Below are 27,622 nucleotides of genomic sequence, written 5' to 3'. Positions count from 1 at the left end.
TCCAAGTGCAGTTTATTCCAAAATATATACAGGTAAATAAGCAAAACATACACCAGGAACACTAGGGACAAGCGACATCTTACAACGAACGACCAACCAAGAATGAACAGGCAGGGTATAATTGCAAGACAAAGACCAATGACAGAGCAGATACAATCAGTGACTATGACAACAAACAAGGGGAAGAGCATGATAACAATGAATGTCCATGGTAACAAACAAGGGGGCGGAGACACTTATCAACAGAGGGAGATACAACTACAAACAAGGGTACACAAGTAAACCACAGAATACACAGAGACATAAGCATGAACCAAAACACAAGTACAAAGAACACAGGGACAACACGTTACATAGCCCCCCTCAAAGGGGCGACTTCCAGACGCCCACCAGAAAAACCCAAAGTACAACAGTTCAGGTGGGCGGTGGCATGGAGGTGGACCCGGGGGAGGGATGGCGGGCCAGGACCGTAAAAGTCCAAAGGCAAGAGTCCAGGCGGAGCCTCGGGCGGAGGCAAGAGCCCAGGCGGAGCCGCGGGCGGAGGCTGGAGCCAGGGCGGAGCCGCGGGCGGAGGCTGGAGCCAGGGCGGAGCCGCGGGAGGAGGCTGGAGCCAGGGCGGAGCCGCGGGCGGACGCTGGAGCCAGGGCGGAGCCGCGGGCGGAGGCTGGAGCCAGGGCAGAGCAGCGGGCGGAGGCAGGGACCAAGGCAGAGCCGCGGGCAGAGCAGGGAGCCAGGGCAGAGCCGCAGGCGGAGGCAGGGACCAAGGCGGAGCCACGGGCAGAGCAGGGAGCCAGGGCGTAGCAGGAAGCCATGGCGGAGCCGGCAGAGCAGGAAGCCATAGCGGAGCCGGCAGAGCAGGAAGCCAGGGTGGAGCCAGCAGAGCAGGAACCCAGGGCGGTGCCGGCAGAGCAGGAAGCCTGGGCAGAGCAGGAACCCAGGGCGGAGCCAGCAGAACCGGAACCCAGGGCAGAGCCGGCAGAACAGGAACCCAGGGCGGAGCCGGCAGAGCAGGAAACCAGGGAGGAGCCGGCAGAACAGGAACCCAGGGCGGAGCCGGCAGAACAGGAACCCAGGGCCGAGCCGGCAGAGCAGGAAGCCTGGGCAGAACAGGAACCCAGGGCGGAGCCAGCAGAACAGGAACCCAGGGCAGAGCCGCCAAAACAGGAACCCAGGGCGGAGCCGGCAGAGCAGGAACCCAGGGCGGAGCCGGCAGAACAGGAACCCAGGGCGGAGCCGGCAGAACAGGAACCCAGGGCGGAGCCAGAGGCCAGAGAGGGACTGGATACCAGGGTGGTGCTGGTGGTATCAGGGAAGGGAGTTCAAATTTGGCCATCTTGGACCAGGGAATGAGAGCAGGGAGCTTGGGGACAGCCATCTTGGGACAGGCAGAGAGTTCAATACTGGCCATAGTTTTGGTGACAATAAAGAGTCTCTGGGGCTTCGCCGTGACCACACTAGCTGACCAATGTGGCACAGGGGACTCACTCGGCTCAGAGGACTCAGGGGACTCACTCGGCTCAGAGGACTCAGGGGACTCACTCGGCACAGAGGACTCAGAGGACTCACTCGGCACAGAAGACTCAGAAGACTCACTCGGCACAGAAGACTCACTCGGCTCAGAAGACTCACTCGGCACAGAAGACTTACTCGGCTCAGAAGACTCACATGGCTCAGAAGACTCAGATGACTCAGACCTTTTAGTCATGACAGCAGTGGACACAGGTTCGAATTTTCTAGCCATGTGCGGGTGTTCGTGGGACTTGTGTTCATGAGTTTGAGTGATTTCCTGTGGATCTGGTGAGCCACAAGCAGAAAAAACATAACACAAAGCCAGAGCCAACATGGAAGATTCACAGAGGTTGTAAAGTTCAAGGAGCTCCAAGGGTTTAAGTAATTCAATTGGCACAAATGGTTTCATTAGTTCTGGTAGTTCACAGAAGGTAGCCGTTTCATGTGATAAAGAAAACCTGCTGGCCGATGATTCACTCGGAGACTCGCTCGGGGAAGATTCACTCGGAGATTTGCTCGGGAAAGATTCACTCGGGGAAGATTCACTCGGGAAGATTCACTTGGGGAAGATTCACTCGGGGATTCACTCAGGGATTCACTCGGCGAAGATTCACTCAAGGAAACGAGCGGTCCAGAGATTCTGGTCGCTCGGACAGTGATCAGCAGGGTATCCATCAAACTGGAAATCAAGCTGCCGATCCGGGTTTTCACTGGATGAACCGGATCACCTAATGACTCGTGCACCGGCTCAAACACGGCGGAAGTCATCTCTTGAACGGGGTCGGACTTAAACACGGGAAGACCTTGGGAAGCACGAGGGAACACAAACACGGGAGTGAGGAATTGCTGCTGGATCCTTATTGGTCGTTCGTTCTGTCACGGGTAAAATCCAGGCAAGACATGATGAGGCAAGAGGCGGATCCAAGTGCAGTTTATTCCAAAATATATACAGGTAAATAAGCAAAACATACACCAGGGCGACATCTTACAACGAACTACCAAGCAAGAATGAACAGGCAGGGTATAAATGCAAGACAAAGACCAATGACAGAGCAGATACAATCAGTGACTATGACAACGAACAAGGGGAAGAGCATGATAACAATGAATGTGGTAACAAACAAGGGGGGGAAGACACTATATTTATACATTGCCCTGCGCATCACTGATCTGCATCTATTGCTTCAACACTGTAAGACTGTACAAATGAGGTATTATGTCCCTTACAAAAAGTAAAGCTTAAGATTAAAAATCCAGTTCAATTTTGAGTGAAGACTTTCATGTCAGTAATTGTGTGTGACTCTCTGAGTTTAGGACAGAGACGGTCATGTCAATAATTTTTGAGTACAGTCTCCTGTTTGTCACATTCATGCCAGCTAGACCAACAGACTGAAAAACAACACGGTCAATATGCTTTACAGATTCATTTTCACATATAACTTTCATTTGCCACGTGAGGAACCTCAGCATATTTTTTTATTCTGAAATGTGCTTTAATCCTTAAGTTAACAGTGCCGTGAAATCATCCTTTTTTCAGTTAAGAAAATTGACCAAATTAAAAGCCATCCTTTTTATACTGATTTGGAGATTGTTTTTCATGCCATTCTTTCAGCCCGGTTAGACTATTGTAATGCTCTTTACCTAGGCATAAGTTTTTTTTACTGGTTACTCGTCTTCAGTACGTTCAAAATGCTGCAGCAAGATTTTTAACTAATACCAGAAAACTAGATCACATAACACCTGTATTGATAACCCTTCACTGGCAACCTGTTAAAATTAAAATACAATACAAGGTGTCAACATTTGTTTTTAAAGCATTACATGATCGAGCTCCTTTAAAGGACATGTTAATCCCATATCAGTCTCAACATCATCTACCTTCCTCTCAGAACATGGTTTTAACCGTCCCACGATCTCAATTGGGGCGTAGTGGAGATCGCGCCTTCTCTGTCGCGACCCCGGCACTTTGGAATGAGTTGCCGCTATCTCTAAAATCCCTGCCCAGAATGGATACTTTTAAAAAGGACTTGAAGACTTCTTTATTTCATCAAGCTTTTGATGTCTGATTAGGTCCGGAAACTGTGAGTGATTATTTGTTTGATTTCTTGGTGTCATGTGTTGATGTTTTGTTTTTGTGTATTTTGGAGTTATTGTAATTTCTGTGTAACTTTGGAGTTGTGTAATACTCATGTACCATTTCAATGGTTTTAAAGTGCTTTATGAATAAAAGTTGAGTTGATTTAATTTAATTTAGACTTACTGATTAATGTATTAATGTCTCTTTAGGATACATCCCAAAAATCTATAAGCTTTATTTTGATATGTGCCACCAAAGGCTAATGAACTTTTAAATGCTTCTTTTCAAATGTTTACTTTAAACCCTAAATTATTTCTGAATAACAATCATTAAAATGATTGATTTCAGATCCTACCTGTACCACAAAGCCATAAAGATCTCAATATAACACAATATAATAGTTTAACATTAATTCTTATATATATATCTTATATAATATATATATATATATATATATATATATATATATATATATATATATATATATATATATAGTTTAAATACACAATATATGTATTATTATAAAAGTTATTCTTACCTTAAAGATGATGTTAAGTTGACATGATGCTCTTTGTTCGTCAGATGTACAGATGTGAAAACCATCTGAATTCTTTACCCACAAACCATTTCATGACATCCAGCACAAGCACAATTCTTATCTGCAGATACACTGTATGAGGAGAGATATAAGCCTTTGTTTACATGAGCCATGTACAGAGAGAGAGAGAGAGAGAGAGAGAGACAGACAGAGAGAGAGACTTAAACTTTTTTCACTTGGTTATTTTAGCACAACAGCTGGCTAAATAAGGAAAAGAACACATTTTGGGCTAATCTAACCCATCAATTTAGGGTTGTTAATTCTTTACCAGCAAATGTGTTGTTTTTAATTTTGTATGGTTTTATTTTGAACACTGGGGTAATTTTAGTTTATAAATGGGCTTATATTTTCATGGGGTTAGTCAATTTTCTCAGATTTCTGAGAGCCATAACTTGTATCACGTGACTGCTGCAACCTCACGCGGCACCACTTTCAGTATGGTTTTATCTCTTTCATCGCCAGCATTTTTCATGATTTTCACAAAAGTTTAATGCCTTCCAGAAAATGCTCCTTTTCAAATATATAAACATACAATATATGAATCAAAAGAACAGACCCTCTGCTTCTAAACAAAAAATCCGTTTAATCCTACCTTCATGTGTTCTGTCCCTATCACCTCTCAAACATGTGTAGGCCTCATCAAAAACACCAAATCTTGAGCAAAAAGCTGAGATAATTCCATTTTTGTGAAGGACTTTTGATAGAGATCAGATGCAGAGCGATCTTTAAAACATACACGGACATACAGCTGTTTGCCCTAGGGCAATACTTCCGGGTTTTATAAGTTGCGGAATAGCGCCACCTGGTTGGTAATAGTGGTATTGCAGATTGACAAGATAACTCGTCAATGGCAGGGAAAGAGTTAATGTTACCTGATGCATAGTCTGTGTTTTGAAATACTTAGTAGAAGTGTTAAAATGTAATTTAATAATATAATTATATATATTACAGGCTAGCTGCCAACTGTGAGCCTCACAAGTAGCATTAATTATTGTAGTGATCTTCACAAGTGTAACCAGTTTGGTCGTATGCCATACACAGGACAATAGAGGTAAGTTTCAAGGATGTTCACCTTAACATTACAAGAATCATATAAATAGAAAATTCAACAAATAAGAAAATATGTAAGTTGGAGGTAGTTTGTCAACTAGATTTTGGCTAACTTGTAGAGCCTTTAACTGAGAATCTATGACGATTTTACAAAGCTCAATGAATTGGTGCAAATGAAAAAAAAAAGAATTCTATCGTCTGTGGAACAGACCCTTGGACTGCTGCTGTCACTTCCTGTTGTCACTTCCTGTCTCAACGCTGCTGTGTGATCTAAGCTTGGAGCTCTGTCGAGTTTATCATCTAAATACTCTTTTCTTACTATATTGTTCTTATCTATATAATACAACTTATTAGTTTATCTTAGGAATACTTAACATTGACGATTATTGATTAATATTACTAAGCGAAACGATTTATTACTAGTAACAACCAGTGTTAGCATATAGCCTGCTAGCATCTCCAAACGGTGCCGGCCAAAGTTAGCATTTGCTTACCATCTGTTTACTGTACATCTGCCTTCCTTGACGATTTAATGGCGGATTTATCCGATATATGCTTTTCAGACCTGTCCTCACCAAAGCGGGATGCTGTGGAGGAGCTGCTGCCCAGCTTTAGTAGATCCAATGTGCGGTACAGCACCCACTTCACCCTGGCTCCAGACGTCAAATACTATTAAAGAGGTGTGTAAAAATTGCAAAAACAATATCAGACAATGTATCATGCTCTGGTCCCCTCCCCGCCTACCGGCAGAGATGGGCATAAATACATGGAAATGTATTTCAAATACAAATACAAAATACTGTGTTGAAAAATGTATTTAAATACAAATACAGTATTTTGTATTTTGAAAATACACAAAATACATGTGAAATTGGTGATTCAGTGCAAGTATCCCTATTATGCTGAAATCTATCTGGGTCTATTTCTGAATGCCAAAAAGCATTTAAATGTGTGCAACTGCTTAGAAACTTTCGTTTTATTTTACATACCTCATTGTACCAATACAACACAACTTGTTTTAAATCATAAACAATAATTATCAAGTTTAAGAAACTACCTAGCTTTGTGGGTTAACATTACATTAAACTGTGATTTAAATGTCATTAAGTGTTAATACCATGTCAAATATTATTAATACTCGGTCAAATAAACATTATGAAATGAAGAATATTCATGATGCTGTTATAAAACTATTTAACAGAGTATTAACACTTAAAGACATTTTAATGACAAATTCAGTTTGTATCACTGGTAAAAAGTGGTCAGTTATGTTGTCTTGGTTAATGTCAAGTTTTCATAACAAAGACATCTCAAACAATGTCATCTTTGCAATAAAAATGACATAATTGAACAAATGACACTTAATGACAGTAGTCATAAACGTCAATAAAATCTCCTTCATATTCATGACACGTGTCATTTCATGGTTATGAAGGTGTCATGTCAGCCTTATGAACACCCATTCAAGTAAAGTGATGTTTTATAAAAACATCATAAAAACTTTTTCATGTAGCCTATCGTCAAAATGACCCACAACCTAATCAGTTTATATGTGAAGAAAAATCCACGTATTTACAAACTTCTCACGAGACGAGTGTTTGACAAATTATTTGGCAAACTACTTCCCTCTCATCGCTGCTTTTTGATGGTTTTGAGAACAATTACTCACGAGTCGCCCTCTGTCATTTCACAGAATTCTACAACGGAGATCACGTCAAGCAAAAAAGTCTTGTAGGTTTACTGAGGAGCCTGCAGGTTCACGCCATAGAGTAGAGCAATGCGAATTGCAAAAGTGTGAAAAAGGCTTCAACTGCACAAAGCTAAAAAGAAATCAGCAACTGTGTGCTCAACGTCTCGTTTCAGTATAGGCCCGATATAGCCGGGCTGTGCCTAGCCCACTTCTAGCCCAAATAAACTTTAATTTGGTTACATGTGGTTTTTGACAAAATAATTTGTGAGATGTATGCTATTTCATCATGTAAGCAAAGTTAACAGCGATTACAAGGTATTTCGTTTCATTTCTTTAAAGTGTTTTATGCATCGTCTGTACGTAGTCACAATTTAGCTCATAAATAGACCGACTACGAATAAACCACGCTTAGCCCAGAAATAAACATGAATTTAATTACATGTTGTTTTGCCAAAATGATCTGTGAGATGTATGATATTTCATCATGTAAACAAAGTTCAAAGCGATTAAGGTATTTTGTTTCACTTTAAAGTGTTTTATGCACCGTCTGTACTTAGCCACTATTTAGCTTACAAATAGACCGACTACGAATAACCCACGTTTAGCCCAGAAATATCCATTAATTTAATTACATGTGGTTTTTGCCAAAATAACTTGTGAGATGTATGGTATGTCATTGTGTAAGCAAAGTTAACAAGGTTTGTTTAATTTCTTTAAAGTGTTTTATGCACCGTCGTACATAGCCACTATTTAGCTCATAAATAGACCGGCTACGAACAAATCATGTTTAGCCCAGAATAACCTTGAATTTAATAAAATTTAGTTTTTTCCAAAATAACCTGCAAGATGTATGATATTTCATCAGGAATGCAAAGACACCAGTGAATTTAAGATGTTTGGTTTTATTTGTCTTATCTGAATATCTGCTGTCACGCATAAAATTCATTATTTGACCGTATTTCAAAGATAAACAAAATTCAGTTACAACTCCGAACCGCTAGATGACAGCAGTACACAAACACGAGGCCAAATCTCGCGAGAAAGATTTCCGCTGTTTGAAAATCAACAACACCAGCGAGCAGCCAGGAGGAAAGCAAAGTACCACACAGTTTGGTCTTGTAAGTGTTTTTAAATATTTTATTTTACATTTGTTTAAAATGTATTTACTTTATTTGTTGTAGGAATCGTGACATTCTTGCGGGAAACTTAACAGTATAACGTCAGTGTAAGTAACCCATGTTTTATAAAACCTAAACAGTACAACCTGAACACAATGTAAAAAAATAGTGGAGGTAAATGTATTAGTCTATGTAACATGAAGTAGTTTATTTTAATCCAAATATGTGCATTATGAGTTTACTAATATAATCCAACTATGCAGTAGTCTAAAGAACCATCTGGACCAGCTGGGTATTCAGGTTTCAAGGAAGTTTAAAGTGGGTGTATTCAGGTTTCAAGGAAGTTTAAAGTGCCATCTGGTCAGGCACAAAGGGAATAGCCCAGGGTCAAATAGGTCATGGGAGGGAGCCACGGGTCTGAGGAATGTCATGTGGTTCTATAGATTACAAATCATATATTTGTTCTAAGCATTAAGGGGAGGGACCTAAAAGTATATATATATCAGCCAGGGTGCCAGAAGAAGCCAGTGGATCTTGCAAGATCTCCTCACGGCTTTATTTCGCTAACAATAAAGTCCATCTTTGAAATCAAAACCTGAAGATTGTTTTATTTGAAGAAAAGGAAAACCACAACATTTGGTGCCGAAACCCGGGATAGAAAAGAGCTGGAAAGCCACACCACCTGGGCGAACCTGACGAGCAACACAAACAACGTATGGCCATAAGGTAAGCACTTTTTGCTTATTAAATTAGGTTTGTGTTGTTTGGCAGACTTTGCTCAACGTGGTGAGAAATTTAAGCTCTTCTAAATTTAAGAACCATAGATGTGAACTGGGTTTTGATTTCAAGGATACAATCTAACTAAGGCATGCATGCATGAATCTGTATTTTCTTACTGATGAGTTGGCGTTGATGATCACAGTGACTTGAAACAGATTTTAATTGAAGAGAACGCGTAAGAGTTGCCTGTATCTGTTGATTGGAGGTGTATGATACAGAAGTCTATACAAGGGTATAGAGGTCAATGTCGTGTGGTTGGAAGTGTTTATCGATATTGACAGTATACCGTGTAAAAGTGGTATATTTTATTGTTTTAGTTAACGACCATGTTGATGGAGGTGTAATGGTCATTTGATTGGGGTATATAAGGTGATATCAAGGGGTGGCGTACAAGGTTTTATGTATGAAAATATATGTACTCTGTGTGTCTGAATTTTGAGTGTGTTTGCAAGCTGCAGTGTGAGAGTGCGTGTGTGTTCTATAAACTTTGCATCTAGTGGGGGTGGTGCATACGTTTCCCTTGGTCTGTCATTGTGGCTGAGCAGGGGGGCCGTGAGTGCTGTCTTACTGGGTATAAAGTGAATGCTTGAAATAAGCCCGATAAGGGATAAAGTATGATAGATAAGCCCTATAAATAAAGGGATAATTGTATGACTGAATTATACACCCTACAAATAAAGGGTTAGAGTATGCAAGTAATGAGCCCTAAACTATAAAGGGAGCCCAAATAAATTAATAAAGGGATTGATATGAATGCTGAGTCATTACTGAAACATTTTTGGGTAACAATGTGGTTTATATATTATTGAGCTAAAATATTGATGTATACTTTTGAAATTTAAGGTTTGGTCAAAACTTATTTTCTGTACCAAATATAAAAAGTTTAGGAAATATAAAAGGTGGCTGATATTGTGGTTTGATATGTTTTGGATGTGAAAAAAAAAATAACAATTTTAAAACATTTTGAGAAACTGTGGGGATTTTTTGGAGATATAAGATAAGAACATTATAAAGTGTTCTGAGTACAAGAAAATTAGAGGGCTGGTGTATTACAAAATAAAGATATGGCAGACAGTCCTGTTGAACTCTTGGGAGTAAAATACCCATTGAGTAAAGATCTCATAAAGCATCTCTCTAAGAAATGGCAAAAACGTACAAAAAGTATGGTTACCAGATGGCCAAAAGAGGGGACTTTTGATGTGGCATTGTGTGAGGAAATGGAAACATTGGTTAAAAATTACAAAACCAAAAATACGAGTAAGAAAAACAAAAAAAGAGAAGAAAAACGTGAAGAGGAGCATGAAGTGTTAGCATTGTTCAAAAAAGAAGGGGAATGTCTGCGAAAAAATTTAAAACATGCCAAAAGGCTGTTGAAAGACATGGAACAAGAAACCATGATTAAGGAACAAAAATATGCAGACCCCCCTCCTTATTTGACCTCTGAGGGTCAGTTTCCATTGCTCAAAGGAACTGTTGAAATTTTGGGTGAGATGCAGATGAAGGGAAATGTGGAAATAGACGATGAGGAGAAAGAGGAGGATGAGGAGATGGAACAAGTAGTAAGACCTAAAACTAAGCCAGCTATAAAAACAAAAGAAACAACACTGCAGTTAGATTGTTACAAACAAGCACGAACAGCATTAGAAAAAATGAAAACACAGTATAAAATGAAAACACCAAGTGAAAAACTACCATATGAGCAGGCAGACAAGAAAAAAGAGGTTATAAAAGAAATCTTACCAGAAAAGGAAGAATCTGAAGAAGAATATTTGTTTGAGGTCACATGTGAACCGAGCAGGGAGGGAGAAAGAGGAGCGGAGTCACTGGTTGATGAGGGAAAGTGGTCACGCGGGGAAGAAAAATCACTAAGACCATTAACAAAGCAGCTCCCCATTCTAATTAAAGGAGCTCAAGGTAACTACGTACCCTGGGGGTCACAAGACTTGGAAAATCTGGTCAACCGACTCCCGGACATCCACGAGGGGGCTGGTAAGTTCATCAGAATTCTGGAGGAAGAATTAGCTGGAAAGCTGATTGCAGTAGGAGACATCAAAGCCCTCCTAGCGAGAATTGTAGGGGGAGCAAAGACTGATCAAATCCTTCAGGACTCTAACTTGCACAGAGCCGTTAATTCCTACGACATGGATGGGATTGTTTTTGATGCATACCGTCCCGCCGTTTGGCGAGTTTTACGAACTGAATATGAAACCAGAATCGACCCCAAGGCACTGAAGGGGGAGGAACTGGGGGACACAGAGAATCCCATCACTTATGTTCAGAGACACTTAAAGAGATGGAAACAAGAGACTGAGGGAGACCCCGAGGGGGACCCTTTAATGACAACCCTTTTTAGAAATGCCATAGTGGATGCTATGCCACAGACTGTAAAAAGCAAACTAGAAGATGTGGTAGGTCTAAACTCTAAATCACACAAAGAGTTTTGTGACCACGTGTGTCATGCTGTGGACTTATTCAGAAAAAATGAACAAAAGCTGAAAACACAAGAGAAAGAACTGCAAAGAAAACTGACGCAGTTACAGCTGGAAGAACTTTCAAATAAAAACAAGAGAAAGATTCAAGCTGCAGTACAGAAAGACGAACCTAACCAGATGTCAGTGATGGCTCCTGTGAATTCTCCTCCACCCGCTGTCCAGCAGACTCTGGCCACAACAAACCCTCCTAATGCACACCAGACCCCCGTACCCATCATCAATGTATACGCTCAGCAGCCAGGGCCGATGGGGTGGAAAAGAAATCCACCTCAAGGGGACAGGAGAGGAGCAGGCAGACTTCCTGAAGTATCCTGTTGGGGGTGCGGCGAGAGAGGTCATATAAAGAGTGGTTGTCCTAGCAACCCTTGGACTCAGCCCCCGAGGGGAAGGAGGGGGAACAATTGGCAAAGGTCTGTACGGGGTCCGGTGAACCCCTGGGTAGGTAGAAACCAAGATTTTTAGAGATGCCCAGAGAATCCTATTGGGGAGAGACAGTTACCAATTTTAACCACTAATGCAAATCAAGAACCAATTTTACAGGTTGAAGTAGAAGGAAAAAACATACCCATGATGGTAGACACAGGAGCGGTTTATACATGTGTAAATTCAAATTATGCATCACATCTCCCCATGTCTGGCAAATTTGTAAAGACAATAGGATTCTCGGGACAAACACAGTTAATTCCAATGACCGCTCCGATTTGTCTACAAACTAATAACAACCGTGTGACCTTACCAATCCTGATATCAAACCAGACTCCTATTAATCTTTTAGGAAGAGATGCATTGTGCAAATTAGGTCTTAAAATTTGGTGTTCAGCAGATGGAGTGTATGTGGACATAAAAGGAACTCAAATGATGATATCTGAGCCAAAAGCTAATGTGTACTGGTTAGGACAGATAGAGAATGATGTGAAACAAGCATTTGATAAATGGGGTAAATTTATTGAAGCACAGATTCCTGATGCACAAATACCAAAATCACAGTTCCATTGTACAATGATGTATGACCCTTCAAGAAATACAGAACTTGAAACAAAATGGCAGGAAGGAACCAAAGGGCAAAAAATTCAATTGATTTCACATTCTATCATAATAGGTAAACAGGGAGCCGCTATGACTGTAAATGAGAATGACTTTACAAAGCAATGGTTCAATGTAGCAAATTCTGTACCACATATATCTTTATATGTAGGAAAAAAATGGAAAACAAAAGATATTGGGCCTATGTTAAAAAAGGCTACACAAAGTCAATGGGAAACAACTGACAATCCATTCATTTTTCATTCAGCTGATAAAAATTACATTCAAATACTGTATGGAACTTCTTTGTTAGGTGTTCCTCAGGAAATCATGATTAACAAACAGGAACAAATTCAAATGATGTCAATACCTGAAACAGAGGAGAGTTTTTATACTGAGTTATTACAAGATGTAGAACGACAAGTCCCAACAGAGCTATGGTCAAAAAATGAAACAGATGTGGGTTTGGTAAAATCAGCCAGCCCAGTCAAAGTATAGCTTAAGCCAAATGCATGCCTTCCTAGGAAAGCACAATACCCGTTACGCCCAGAGGCTGAGTTAGGCATAAAAGGTACAATTGAAGGATTAGTGAAAGCGGGAGTACTGTTTGAAACAAACAGCTATTGTAACACGCCAATTTATCCTGTAATTAAAGCAAACAAAAATAAATGGCGCCTCGTACATGACCTACGAGCAATAAATGACATAGTAGAGGATAGTCCAGTTGATGTGCCAAATCCACACACTCTGCTAACAAATGTCCCCACTGATGCCAAATACTTTACTGTGATTGATCTATGTTCTGCATTTTTCAGCATACCAGTCGCGGAAGAAAGTAGATATTTGTTTGCATTTACATATGCGGGTAAACAATATACATATGCAAAATTACCACAGGGTTTTAAGGAATCACCCACAATATTTAATCAGGTACTTAAAGCTGATTTGGAAGATCTCATGATAGACAGCACTTTGCTGCAATACATGGATGATTTGATGATTTGTTCAACCTCACTCGAACAATGCCATAGAGACTCAATAAAGGTACTTACTAAACTAGCTCAAGGAGGTCATAAAGTATCCAAAACCAAACTACAATATTGCCAGCCACAAGTGGAATATTTAGGGAGGTTAATCTCATATGGCACAAAGGCCATAGCCCCAACACACCTAGAAGGCATAAGTAAAGCACCATTGCCACAAAAAGTAGGACAGATGATGACTTTTTTAGGAATGACAGGTTTCAATGCTGATTGGATAGAAGATTATGCAATCAAAACAGCACCATTGAGAGACATAATGAAACAGGCAGGGTTACAAAATCTAAATGCCTCCTTAAGTTGGACTACAGATGCATTAACAGCATTTGAATTGATTAAACAGGAACTACAAAAATCACCTGTTTTAAGTACACCTGATTATACCAAACCTTTCCACTTGTTTGTTGCCAACAGAGCTGATGGATATGCTTCTGCAGTATTAATGCAAGAAACCTGCAGTGGTAGGAAAAAGCAACCAATAGCATACTACAGCACTAAACTAGACAATGTAGCACAAGGGTATCCACCTTGTTATCAACAAGGTCTTGCAGCAGTATTTCAGACATATGAAAAAGCATCTACAATAACTATGGGATACCCAGTTATTATATATACTCATCACAAAATTGCAGAATTAATTGAACAAGGGAAATTTGTTTTGACACAAGCCCGTACTTTGGCATATTCATTGCTACTTACACATCCAGATATTACAATTAAAAGGTGTAATACAGTTAATCCTGCAGAGTTAATTCCTTTAGCTTATGAAGGTGAGCCACATGAATGTGTTGCTAACTCATTAGCATTTACCAGGTTACGACCTGATCTTGAATCTACTCCAATTACTGAAACGGATGTCACATACTTTGTAGATGGGTCCAGTTTCAGAGATCATTTAGGAATTCACACTGGTTATGCAGTAGTGAAAAAAGAGGGAGAAGACTTTGTGCCCATACTATCCCAAAACTGCACCCAGCCATGTTCTGCTCAATTAGCAGAATTAAAAGCTCTTACAGCAGCATGTAAATTGGCAAAAGGACAAACAGCAAACATATTTACTGACTCAGCCTATGCACACGGTGTCAGCCACTTTTTTGGGGCAGTATGGAAACAAAGAGGTTTTAAAAGAAGTGATGGAACTCCCATTCAACATGCTGAACAGATAGTTGAATTAATTTCTGCTATGATGTTGCCAAAAAGATTAGCCATTATCAAATGTCAAGCTCACAAAAAAGGCAACAATTTTGTCATCAAAGGTAATAATGCAGCAGATTCAGAGGCTAAAAAAGCCTCCGGGTGTCAGGTGGCAATAATAGCTCCAGAAGTTCTTATAGAACCCAATCCAACCATAGATGATATTGCTCGGATTCAGCAACAGGCAGGACCGTATGAGCAATCTATGTGGCACAGAAGAGGGGCTACGAAAGACTCCCAAAACATTTGGCGGTCTCATGAAGGTCACATTGTTGCACCAACCGCACTGTTGAATATTCTAATCCCAGATGCACATGGATTTGATCATTGTGCCAGAGCAGAAGTGATTAGAAAGATTAAAGAACAAGGGTATTGGTCTCCATATTTGTATGCAACCGTAGAGGAATTTTTGTCAACATGTGAAGTGTGTGCTAAATACAATGTCAGAAAAGGAATAACAACACCAATAGGTCATATTCCGGTACCAGAGGGTCCTTTTAAACACTTGGTGATGGATTATGTGGATATGATCAAAAGAGTGCAGGGTAAGAAATATATGCTTGTTGTTATTTGTAGATTTAGTCGCTGGGTGGAAGCTGTACCGTCGGCTGACGAAGGAGCTGGGACAGTGATTAAATTTCTGACAAGAGAGGTTATTCCTAGATTCGGAATACCATCAGAAATAAGTTCAGACAATGGATCTGCGTTTATTCAAAAAACTGTAAAACAAGTACTACAACATTTAAGAATAAAGCAAAGATTGGGATGTGTTTATCATCCACAATCTCAAGGAATGGTAGAAAAAGCCAATGGGATCATCAAAGCAAAACTCAATAAAATATGTGCAAGTACTAAACTTAACTGGGTTGATGCTTTACCTCTAGCACTAATGAGCTATCGCATGCAAACTAACAGAAATACACATCTAACACCGCATGAAATGCTTACAGGTCGACCTATGCCCGCTCCCTTTTGTAGAGGCCCATACTCGGGTCCTCCATTAAAACAATTGCAAATGGAATTAAGGTCATACATGAAAAAACTAACTGCTATCCATAAGGCTATTTATGTGCAGGAAAAAAGAAAGCAGTCGTGTGAGGAGACGGAGACCACATGCCCAATTGCCCCAGGGGACCACGTCTATCTGAGGGTATTCAGGAGGAAATGGAACCAGGCCAGAAGGGAGGGACCCTATAAAGTAGTGGCCACTACCCCAACAGCAGTTCGAGTGGAAGGCAGCAACACGTGGTATCACTTAAACCACTGCACCAAAGCTCATACAGAAAAGCCAGCGACTGGACAGGACAGCCTTGGAACAAACAACCAAGAATCATCGACGGATAAAAGCAATGAGACACAAGGTGTGGCATCAGGAAATGACAATGGACAGAACACATCTGACAACATGCCTGATCATCATATGCTTGTGGCCAATTCATGCTACGGACAACACAACGACACCAACCATTCAAATTCAGAATCACACCACAATGCCATGGACACCAACACCTGTAACTCCGATTCTGAATCATACTTCCCTGTCATTAACTTCACCTGGAACAGCACAGATAATTAATCACACATCTCTGACATCAATTTCACCGGCCATAACACAGGCTTTGAACGATGCATCCGTTACGTCACCGTCACTTGCAACCACAAAGACTTTTAATCACACCTCATTTCAGCCAATCTCAATTGCACCAAAACAAAACCTCAATCACATGGCCCTGTCATCAACTTTACTACCCTTAACACAAACGCTCAATCACACATCCCAGCAATTGACTTTTGCACACACAAAGGAACCTAAGAACAACACAATTGCGAATACCACTGAACTGACACTAAGTGGAAAACAAAGGAGAAACATTGAGGACGATTACAACATGTATGAAGAAGATACCCAACTAGATATTTTGTGGGAAACGGCACAAAGTAATCAATGGTATGAATGGGCAACCTTTACAGCAACAGACATACAAGGAAAAAACTGCCTATTTTGTTCTAAATCACCTGCAAGCCAAGTAATAATAGTACCAAATCCATTTGATTTTGAGAAATGTGCCGAGATGAATAGACTCTATTGTGATATGAAAATGCTTAAACCTACTTGTCCAGCAGAATGTTTGGGTTTTCTAAGTAATGCCAAAGATAGACTTATGTATCGACACATACGACACTTAGCAGCTAGATGTAAAGGTATTGATATATCCAAAATTATGCAAATACAAAATAATCAAAAAATAGAGATTCCACAATGGTACACCATAGATTATAGTAAGGAATATGAGTGCTTTGTAAAAACCACAGGGAATATTAATATGGGACAATTTAAAGGAAAATGCAAAGTAATTTGGACCATAGATAAAACAAAACTTCGACAGGCCGGCGATTCCTTAGATTTCCACCCTATTAGGTCATCAGGAATAAGAAAGGGAAAGAAAATAGTTCCAGAAAAAACCTGTGAAAATCAAACTATAGCATTACCTGATGCGGATACCTACAAAGATCAAACACAAGCGATAGCAGATTTTTTCTGGGTTTGTGGCCATAGAAAACTTTTACCGTCTTTGCCAGTAGGATGGAAAGGAAAATGCACAAGAGTACGACTAATACAGGAAATTCAAATAATAGAATGGGATTTTGATAATAAGTTAGAGAAAAAAGACACAATTAACCATAGAGTTAAGAGAAGTTACGAACCAGATCCTAAAGTATATTTAGACCCAATAGGTCAACCAAGAGGGGTACCAAATCAATTTAAGGCTAGAGATGAAGTAAAATCAGGTTTTGAATCAATATTTATTTGGATTTCACAAAATAAAAATACAGAATGGATAAATTACATATATTATAATCAGCAAAGATTCATTAATCACACCAATGAGGCGTTAATGTCGTTAGGAGAACAACTAGATGCAACAAGTAAAATGACATGGCAGAATAGACTTGCTCTAAATTGGATATTAGCAGATAAAAATGGAGTGTGTATTTTATTTGGACATCAATGTTGTACATTTATCCCTAATAATACCTCACCAGAAGGTACATTTACAAAAGCCATGGCAAAACTCAAAGACTTACAAATAGAAATTGAAAACAATGCAGGAAGGGATGAGAAAATATGGGACTGGTTCGATTTAAAACTAGGAGCATGGGGGGCTTGGTTAGCAAAATTAGGTATATTCTTGGGAGTAGCAAGCAGCATTGGAGGACTATTATTTTGTTGTGTAATACCCTTATTAAAAGTCTTCATTATCAAAGCCACAGTTAAACAAATGGAAGTGCTGAAATATCAAGATGATAGGAAATTGAAATCGCAGAATAATCAATCTGTATATTATCAAGATCTGCTTTACAAGACAGTAATGAATTTACAACTAGTAAATGAGAATTCAAGCACCTCTGATGAGGATGGAGACGAAGATTAAAAAAAATAAAAATAAAAAATAAAAAAAAAATAAAAAGGTTTTCTTGATATCAAGAATTATTATGCATGCTTTACTCAATTATATTATTGGTTATTTCCATTTAGGTTTTCTTGATATCAAGAATTATTATGCATGCTTTACTCAATTGTATTATTGGTTATTTCCTTTTACTAGGTTTATTTGAATTAATTACATTTATGTGTGTATTATGCAATCTTTACTTAGTTTGTTATTGGTTATTTACATTTACTTGATTTATTTGGAATACTTTACTTTCATGTGTGTTGCAATCTTTACTTAGTATATTAGTGGCTCACATTTTCTTATGTTATTTGAGTTAATCTACATTTATTTGTGTTTATTATGCCATCTTTACCTAGTTTTATTATTGGTTATTTTTATTTACTTTGTTTATTTGAATCAACTTACATTTATACTTGTTTATTATACTTAATTTTTACTTTTTATGATTGAATTCAGTATCAATTAGTTATATTTACTCGTTTTGAATTTGAACATTAATCTTTAACATTTATTTTGTGTTTATTATGCATACTTTACTTTTGTTTTTATTATTTACTTGGATTCATTAACGTTGACTTTACATTTACGATGTTTTTCATATACTCTACATAACTATAATGACATCTGTAAGCGCAAAACCAATTGCGCACAAACTGTTTAGGGCTTAAGTACTTTTACTTTTACATTCAAGTCAAAATGAGAATGGAAAGATGTTTGTCTTAATGTCCATAGTTCGAAGTGCTGTGGCATAATTGGGTAATTGGTAATGTATAGTGGCTTTCTTTAGCCACAAGATAGTAATAGGGAGACACTGAATTATGAAACAGCACTCCGGATTAAAATAAATAAACAGGAAAACTGAGGCTAGGTAAGCCTCAGAGCGGGGATTATGAAGTAGTTTATTTTAATCCAAATATGTGCATTATGAGTTTACTAATATAATCCAACTATGCAGTAGTCTAAAGAACCATCTGGACCATCTGGACCAGCTGGGTATTCAGGTTTCAAGGAAGTTTAAAGTGGGTGTATTCAGGTTTCAAGGAAGTTTAAAGTGCCATCTGGTCAGGCACAAAGGAAATAGCCCAGGGTCAAATAGGTCATGGGAGGGAGCCACGGGTCTGAGGAATGTCATGTGGTTCTATAGATTACAAATCATATATTTGTTCTAAGCATTAAGGGGAGGGACCTAAAAGTATATATATATCAGCCAGGGTGCCAGAAGAAGCCAGTGGATCTTGCAAGATCTCCTCACGGCTTTATTTCGCTAACAATAAAGTCCATCTTTGAAATCAAAACCTGAAGATTGTTTTATTTGAAGAAAAGGAAAACCACAACAAACGTTACACTGAAGATTAACATGAGTATTTTGTAGGCTGCTTTTTACAAGTTATCAATGTGTTGCTTACAGTAATTTAGGCAGTTGTGCTTTACAATTATGCATACAGAGATAGATTGTGGGGGAAAGCTATTTCTCCACATGGATTTAACTTACAGGCCTTCAGTCTGTTGGAATAAAGAGCTTTATTGTGTTAGTGAGGGAAAACTTGCAGGTCACTGGGCTGGGCATTAACCTTTAAAGTTGGTAAACATGTGTACACTAAAGCATATAATACTGTACAATACTATACAAGTACTGACATAGGCATGTGCTATTCAGGTGTCAAAGCTGTGCGGAATTGGAGGGAGAAACTTGAGAGACTGTGCCGGAAGAATGCTGGACAGGTAAATTCTATAAACATGCAATATTAATCAGACATTGTGGTGTCAACACAGTCTTTCATGTGGTCACAAAAAAAAAACAGAAAATATGTCAGTCTGCAACTGTTAACGACATTGTCTTTTGTATTCTAGAGTTCACTAAAATTCACTAATTTCAAAGTTCAACATGAATGGTGGTGGTCCACTGCAGAAGCAAGCATTTGATAAAACATCAGTTCTCTGTTATTAAAGGTAAGTGTGTTTGTACAGTATTGTTCAAAAATAATAGCAGTACAATGTGACTAACCAGAATAATCAAGGTTTTTAGTATATTTTTTATTGCTACGTGGCAAACAAGTTACCAGTAGGTTCAGTAGATTCTCAGAAAACAAAAAAGACCCAGCATTCATGATATGCACGCTCTTAAGGCTGTGCAATTGGGCAATTATTTGAAAGGGGTGTGTTAAAAAAAATAGCAGTGTCTACCTTTTACTGTACAAACTCAAAACTATTTTGTACAAACATTTTTTTTCTGGGATTTAGCAATCCTGTGAATCACTAAACTGATATTTAGTTGTAAGACCACAGTTTTTTAAAACTGCTTGACATCTGTGTGGCATGGAGTCAACCAACTTGTGGCACCTCTCAGCTGTTATTCCACTCCATGATTCTTTAACAACATTCCACAAGTCATTCACATTTCTTGGTTTTACAGCATTTTTGATATCACCCCACAAGTTCTCAATTGGATTAAGGTCTGGAGATTGGGCTGGCCACTCCATAACATTAATTTTGTTGGTTTGAAACCAAGACTTTGCCCGTTTACTAGTGTGTTTTGGGTCATTGTCTTGTTGAAACAACCATTTCAAGGGCATGTCCTCTTCAGCATAGGGCAACATGACCTCTTCAAGTATTTTAACATATGCAAACTGATCCATGATCCCTGGTATGCGATAAATAGGTCCAACACCATAGTAGGAGAAACATGCCCATATCATGATGCTTGCACCTCCATGCTTCACTGTCTTCACTGTGTACTGTGGCTTGAATTCAGAGTTTGGGGGTCGTCTCACAAACTGCCTGTGGCCCTTGGACCCAAAAAGAACAATTTTACTCTCATCAGTCCACAAAATGTTCCTCCATTTCTCTTTAAGCCAGTTGATGTGTTCTTTGGCAAATTGTAACATCTTCTGCACATGCCTTTTTTTAACAGAGGGACTTTGCGGGGGATTCTTGAAAATAGATTAGCTTCACACAGACGTCTTCTAACTGTCACAGTACTTACAGGTAACTCCAGACTGTCTTTGATCATCCTGGAGGTGATCATTGGTTGAGCCTTTGCCATTCTGGTTATTCTTCTATCCATTTTGATGGTTGTCTTCCGTTTTCTTCCACGTCTCTCTGGTTTTGCTCTCCGTTTTAAGGCATTGGAGATCATTTTAGCTCAACAGCCTATCATTTTTTGCACCTCTTTATAGGTTTTCCCCTCTCCAATCAACTTTTTAATCAAAGTACGCTGTTCTTCTGAACAATGTCTTGAACGACCCATTTTCCTCAGCTTTCAAATGCATGTTCAACAAGTGTTGGCTTCATCCTTAAATAGGGGCCACCTGATTCACACCTGTTTCTTCACAAAATTGATGACCTCAGTGATTGAATGTCACACTGCTATTTTTTTGAACACACCCCTTTCAACTAATTCAACTAATTGCCCAATTGCACAGCCTTAAGAGCGTGCATATCATGAATGCTGGGTCTCATTTGTTTTCTGAGAATCTACTGAACCTACTGGTAACTTGTTTGCCACGTAGCAATAAAAAAATATACTAAAAACCTTGATTATTCTGGTAAGTCACATTGCACTGCTATTATTTTGAACAAGACTGTATGTGTTTTTAGGCTGAATAGTGTTTCACAAAATAGATCTTGTTTTTTTTAATGGTTAAATCATTTATTTTAATATGACATTAGGCTATGTGAGGAGTAATTGACGACAGTCCGGTACTGCCTTAATATTTTCTAATCATTAAAAGCACCAGATTAAATTACTCTTTGCCGATACAACAGTTAACTCACCCATACGATATTGTTTAGTTGTTTTATTTTTAGACATTTAACAGGTTTTATTTCCATAAGATTGTATTGTGGATATTTTATGCTTGGCATCTTAAAGGGCGGGGTATTTGATTTTGAAAAATACTAACTTTAGCCTACACGCACCGACCAAAAGCACACTTCTATCTCATTAACCAGTAAGATAAGACAAAGTGAATAACATTACCAAAATAACCAACATAAACAACTGTTTTTAATCCGAATTAAATACAGCACTTTTAGAAATTTGAAAAGATAAATATCATTACACTAATTCGTAAAGGAACACAAACTACATAAGCAACACGTTTCATTAAAATACACTCTGAATCCATCAAAATAGAATCACACCGCACACCTACCTTTCCAAAAGAAACACTGCAACAACCCTTTTAGACCTGTAGCTGTTTCCATCTTGCGGAAAAGCAGTGAAGTTACCAATGTTAATTTGGGTTTTTGCTCATTCAGATGTTTTTTGTTATTTCAAAATGTCTTTAATTTTGCTGCTCCTGTGCAAGTTGTCAATTCAGCAGGAAAGTTTGTTTGATTCTCCCTATTTTTACAGAGCATGAACAGGGTGTGAAGTGGCATGCAAAACCCGTTCACAGAAGAGGGGCAAAAATTGAATGCGTCACATTAGGCATGGGCCGGAATGAGATTCTGGCAGTATGATAACCGTAAGCAAAAATACCACGGTGTTGCGGTATTGCCATTGTGACACTAAAATGTGTTATTTTCAAGTGTCTGTATGCCAGGGCACTGGTGGCTGCCATGACAGCTGTATACCGGTGTCCGTAAGGTGTTGTGCCTGGTGTCTATCAGATCACTCAGATCATTAGGATCACATCAGCTAGAAATACCAAGGGTTCACTCAAAGCAAGGAGAGTCAGCTTTTAGCTATTATGCCAGTCGCAGCTGGAACCAGCTTCCAGAAGAGATCAGATGTGCTCCAACAGTAGCCACATTCAAATCCAGACTCAAAACACATCTGTTTAGCTATGCATTTACTGAATGAGCACTATGCTGCGTCCGAACTGATTGCACTATATTATATATGCACTATTTTAATTATTTTCTATTTCTCTTATTTTTATTCTTATTTTTACTTTTATTCCTGTTTTATTCTTTTTCACACATTTAAACAGTTTTTATTAAAATCACATTTATTTTCTTTTAATTGATATTTTAAATTCATGTATCTTTGATTTTTGTTTTCTCATTTCTATGTAAAGCACTTTGAATGACCTTTGTGTATGAAATGTGCTATACAAATAAACTTTGCCTTGCCTTGCCTTGCCTTTTTTGACATGGCACTATCATACTATCACTATCATAAAGCCACCATCTGGCTTTGTGGTGTTATTGTAGGTGAGTTGCCCTGTGAAGTAGCATCACTAGCAAGACAGCTTTAGCGTAATACCTGACTTCTTTTTTTAAAGCCAAAATAGTCCCACAAACTTGACGTAACGTTACTGTTCCTCTTTGGTTTGGCACTAAAGTTTCTGCAGTGTCCAGTTCTATCAAGCCTGAAGCAATTTTACAAGTGACCAGAGTTTAATAATCGCAGTCCTTGCGATTAGAAAATTGCTTTCTACCAGATCACGATTTAATCGCAAATGCAATAGTCAGCAGTTAAATGAGCTTTATCTGAAATGACATGCTTGTTTTAAAGAGCGCATCAACCATACAGAACAAACCTACCTGAGAGGCCCTGGCAAAAGCCGGGGACAGATCTGTTTGTCCTGAAAGGGAAAACATATCTATTAGTTGTGGACTATTATTCACAGTATGTTGAGATGACAAATCTTTCACTTACCAGCTCTGTATACATAAGTACACACCTGGGGCCTCATTTATAAAACCATGCATACGCACACCAGCAAGCAATATTCCTTTTATAAATCACAGATCACCTGAAAATGTGCGTACGTGAATCTGCCTCACATCCCGCCCTATACACGCCCATTTTTAACCATAAATATGATGATTTTTTCAGATAATGTCGCGTTTTTAGCAGCAGTTAATAAAGAGCTGGTTGGATGAAACAGTTTAATCCTGGTGGTTAATACAAAATAAAATAAAAAATAAATAATAATAATAAATTATCTTCTCATGTCTTGTGTGTTCGTATGGTGTGTGTGTTATGATTGTTTGCATGTGGGGATATCGCTGTAGTATGAATGACAGTTGAACAATATGCAGGGTAGGAAATTAATCCTTGAAAGTAAATCCAGTTATTCTAATGTTAGAGTAGCCTAGGTCAGACAGGCCTAGCAAAAATAAATATCAGGCCTTGAAATAGGCTCAGTCAAAGTAACTGTAGAGTAGCCTTATACATATTTGCATTGAATTATTTTTAACCTTTTAATCATGTAACTATGTGTAATATAATTTTCCCAAGTGTGGCCCTCCGCTTACTTTGCCAAAGTAACTGTGGCCCTCAGGCTAAAACTGTTGCCCACCCCTATACTCTTTGCTATTAGTCAAATTAATGAATAATAATTTAGCCGTAAATAAAATGAGTCACAGGATGACCTATTGACCTCTTACCGGACAATCTCTTCCGGTACGATCCCTATCTCACAGTGCTAGTGCGCTCACACGCTCTTACTATGACACAGTGCACAGTACAGGGAGGATCTCTTTCAGCCAGTTCACACGCCAAACCTTGTATTTCTCACGCTGAAAATAAAACATCCTTCCTTTCCTATTATAAAAACAATGAATGAGGCAAAGGCAGGGACGTTTTCTGCCGGGAGTTCATAGCTGTTTCTAGTTTTTAGGTGTGCTCAACTTCACGCAGCGCTGCAAGAACCAAAACGCACATGACATCAAAGAAATATTCGGGAAATCATACGGAGTATGATTTCAAATCGCTCTCGCGCTACTCTGATGTAATCCACCTGTCACACGGAGGGTGTTGGAAGAGCAAGATCCGATGAATAGCCTAAGGTAAAAAAAATTACGATTCCTGGACTGCCTTTGATAACAGACAATTCTCAGTCAAAAACTCTTCAGCTTTGCAACCAGTTTTAGTTTACCTTAAAGGTGACATAGAATGATTGAACGGGGTATTTATACTTGTTCTGTGATGTGATAGCTCTATTAGGGTGGGGGATTTTAAACAAGTGGTTGACTGTCTGTTTACTGTAAATCTGCCTTCTTTTTCGATCTAATGGCGGACTCATCCGATGTATGTTTTTCAGACCTTTTCTCACCAGAGCGGGAAGCTGTGGAGGAGTTGTGTCCCGGCATTAGCACCAGGCGGTACAGCGTGCCTCACATCACCCTGGCTCCAGGCACCCGGAGACGACCGAGGCACGCAACGAGCGAGCACCCATCTCGATGCAGCTTCACGGACCGCGGTCTGGCGAACGGAGACGCCATCGCCCAGCATGAAAACGGTAAGACTCCGCTTGTCATTGTAACCTGCACTGCTTGCCACATGTACAGTTTAGCTTCTTCCGTCAGCATAGAGGGGTTTACATGTGCTAAGTGTATTGAAGTAGTAAGGCTGACGGAGAAGGTTGCAGAACTAGAAGCGCGCATCCGAACGCTAGTTGAGGACAGTAAGACCGCTAATGTTAATGTTACAAACACTGTTTCGGGTGCGCCTAGTGTTAAGCGTAATACACTTGGCTCGGTTCCGACTTCAGAGTCAAGGCGGCTGACTAACTGGGTGACTGTCAGGCGGCCTAGTCGCATTCGGCATCCAAATCACGTTCCTGTTTTAATATCAAACAGATTTTCTCCACTCAGCAATACACCGGCTGAGACATCTGTTAAAGGTGCCCTGGTTATTGGAGATTCTATACTCAGGAACGTTGGCATTGAGGCACCAGCCACCATAGTCGATTGTATACCGGGAGCCAGAGCGTCTGACATTAGATCCAAACTTAAAGTGCTGGCTAATGCTAACCGTAAGTTTTCTAAGATTGTTATTCACGCCGGCACGAATGACACCAGACTCCGCCAGTCGGAGATCACCAAAGATACTATTAAAGAGGTGTGTGAAATTGCAAAAACAATGTCAGACAATGTAATTTGCTCTGGTCCCCTCCCCGCCTACCGGGGGGATGAAACTTACAGTAGATTAGTGTCTCTTCATGGCTGGATGTCAAAGTGGTGCCCTCAGCATAACGTAGGGTTCATAGACAATTGGAAAAATTTCTGGGGAAGACCTGACCTGCTAAAGAGAGATGGCCTCCATCCGTCTCCGGAAGGAAGTGCTATACTCTCTAGAAATCTGACCAATAGTCTTACTTTTGATATTGTCTGACTATCCAGGGCCCAGGTCAGGAAACAGACAGATCGGCTTACCCATCAGTCTGTTAGCTGCCTTGACATGTCAAGATCACATATATCCCAGCACATAGAGCCTTTTTTAACAGAGTACCAACACATCTCGACTGTGTCTGTTCCTCGAACAAATAAATACAGAGCACCGTTTACCTCGTCTCGTACAAATCTTATTAACATAAAACTAGAACATAATACATTAACAGATGAAACTCAAATGTTAAAATTCGGCCTTCTTAACATTAGATCGCTTACCAACAAAGAACCAATTATCAATGAAATAATTACTGACCAAAACTTAGATGCACTCTGTTTAACAGAAACCTGGCTTAAAGCAGACGATTACACCAGTTTAAACGAATCCACCCCACAAGACTATTATTATAAACATGTTCCTCGTCTAACAGGGAGAGGGGGTGGTGTAGCTACAATATACAATAAAATATTCAAAGTAAACCATAAATCCAACCTAAAATTTAATTCGTTTGAAATAATACTGTTAAATATGGAAATAACTGATCGCAACAACAAACGACTTTCGTTCATTTTAGCTACCATATATAGGCCTCCAGGCCACCACACAGATTTTCTAAAAGAAATAGCAGACTTCCTATCTGAGCTTACAGTCACTGTAGATAAAGCTCTTATCGTTGGTGATTTTAATATCCATGTGGATAATCCAAATGATGCATTAGGACGTGCGTTTATGGATGTTCTAAATTCTCTCGGCATTAAACAAAACGTGTCAGGGCCCACGCATACTCGTAATCACACACTAGACTTAATTCTGTCACTCGGACTCAATATTAATGACATCGAAATATCACCCCAGAGCGATGCCGTTTCAGACCATTGCCTTGTGTCATGCACAATACTTCTAGATAGGACCGCTCAGTCTACAACATGCTACAGATTAGCCAGAACAATAATTTCCACCACTAAAGATAGCTTTAATTAGCACTCTTCCAGACCTGTCTCAAATGAAACATGTAGCAGATAATCGTGAAGATCTAGATATTATAATAGAAAACCTGAACAACGTCTGCTCTAGCACGTTGGATGCCGTTGCTCCCATTCGAAAAAAGAGAATCAAAGAAAAACCGCCAGCTCCATGGTATGACCATCATACTGCAGCCCTTAAAAAATTAGCTAGAAAAATGGAAAGAAACTACCGAAGCACAAAGTTAGAGGTATGGCGTTCAGCATGGAAAGAGAGTGTTCAACACTACAGACAGGCTATTAAAACTGCCAGAGCTACCTATCTCAGTACGCTTATTAAAGAAAATCATAACAACCCTCGTTTTCTATTTAGCACAGTTGCGAAACTGACTAGAAACAAAGAACAAACAGAAACCAATAGTAAACTCCAACACAATAGTGATGACTTCACGAACTTTTTTACTAACAAAATTATGTTTATTAGGGAAAACATAGAAACTACGCAAGCAGCCATCACTCTACCCAATAGTACATTTTCCACTAGATTACCAAACGAACATCTT

At 39.3% G+C, this 27,622-nt stretch overlaps 1 pseudogene; it reads left to right on the top strand.

Annotated features, from left to right (window-relative positions):
* LOC141351274 (uncharacterized) overlaps nt 1–23,113 on the top strand; it is a 49,926-nt pseudogene extending 26,813 nt beyond the window's left edge.
* The last annotated feature ends 4,509 nt before the right edge of the window (nt 23,114–27,622 follow it).

The sequence above is a fragment of the Misgurnus anguillicaudatus genome, chromosome 19 (assembly GCF_027580225.2).
Source record: "Misgurnus anguillicaudatus chromosome 19, ASM2758022v2, whole genome shotgun sequence".
Taxonomy (NCBI): Eukaryota; Metazoa; Chordata; class Actinopteri; order Cypriniformes; family Cobitidae; genus Misgurnus; species Misgurnus anguillicaudatus.
The sequence above is the reverse complement of the archived record's forward strand: the minus strand, read 5'-3'. Positions and strand labels throughout refer to the sequence as shown.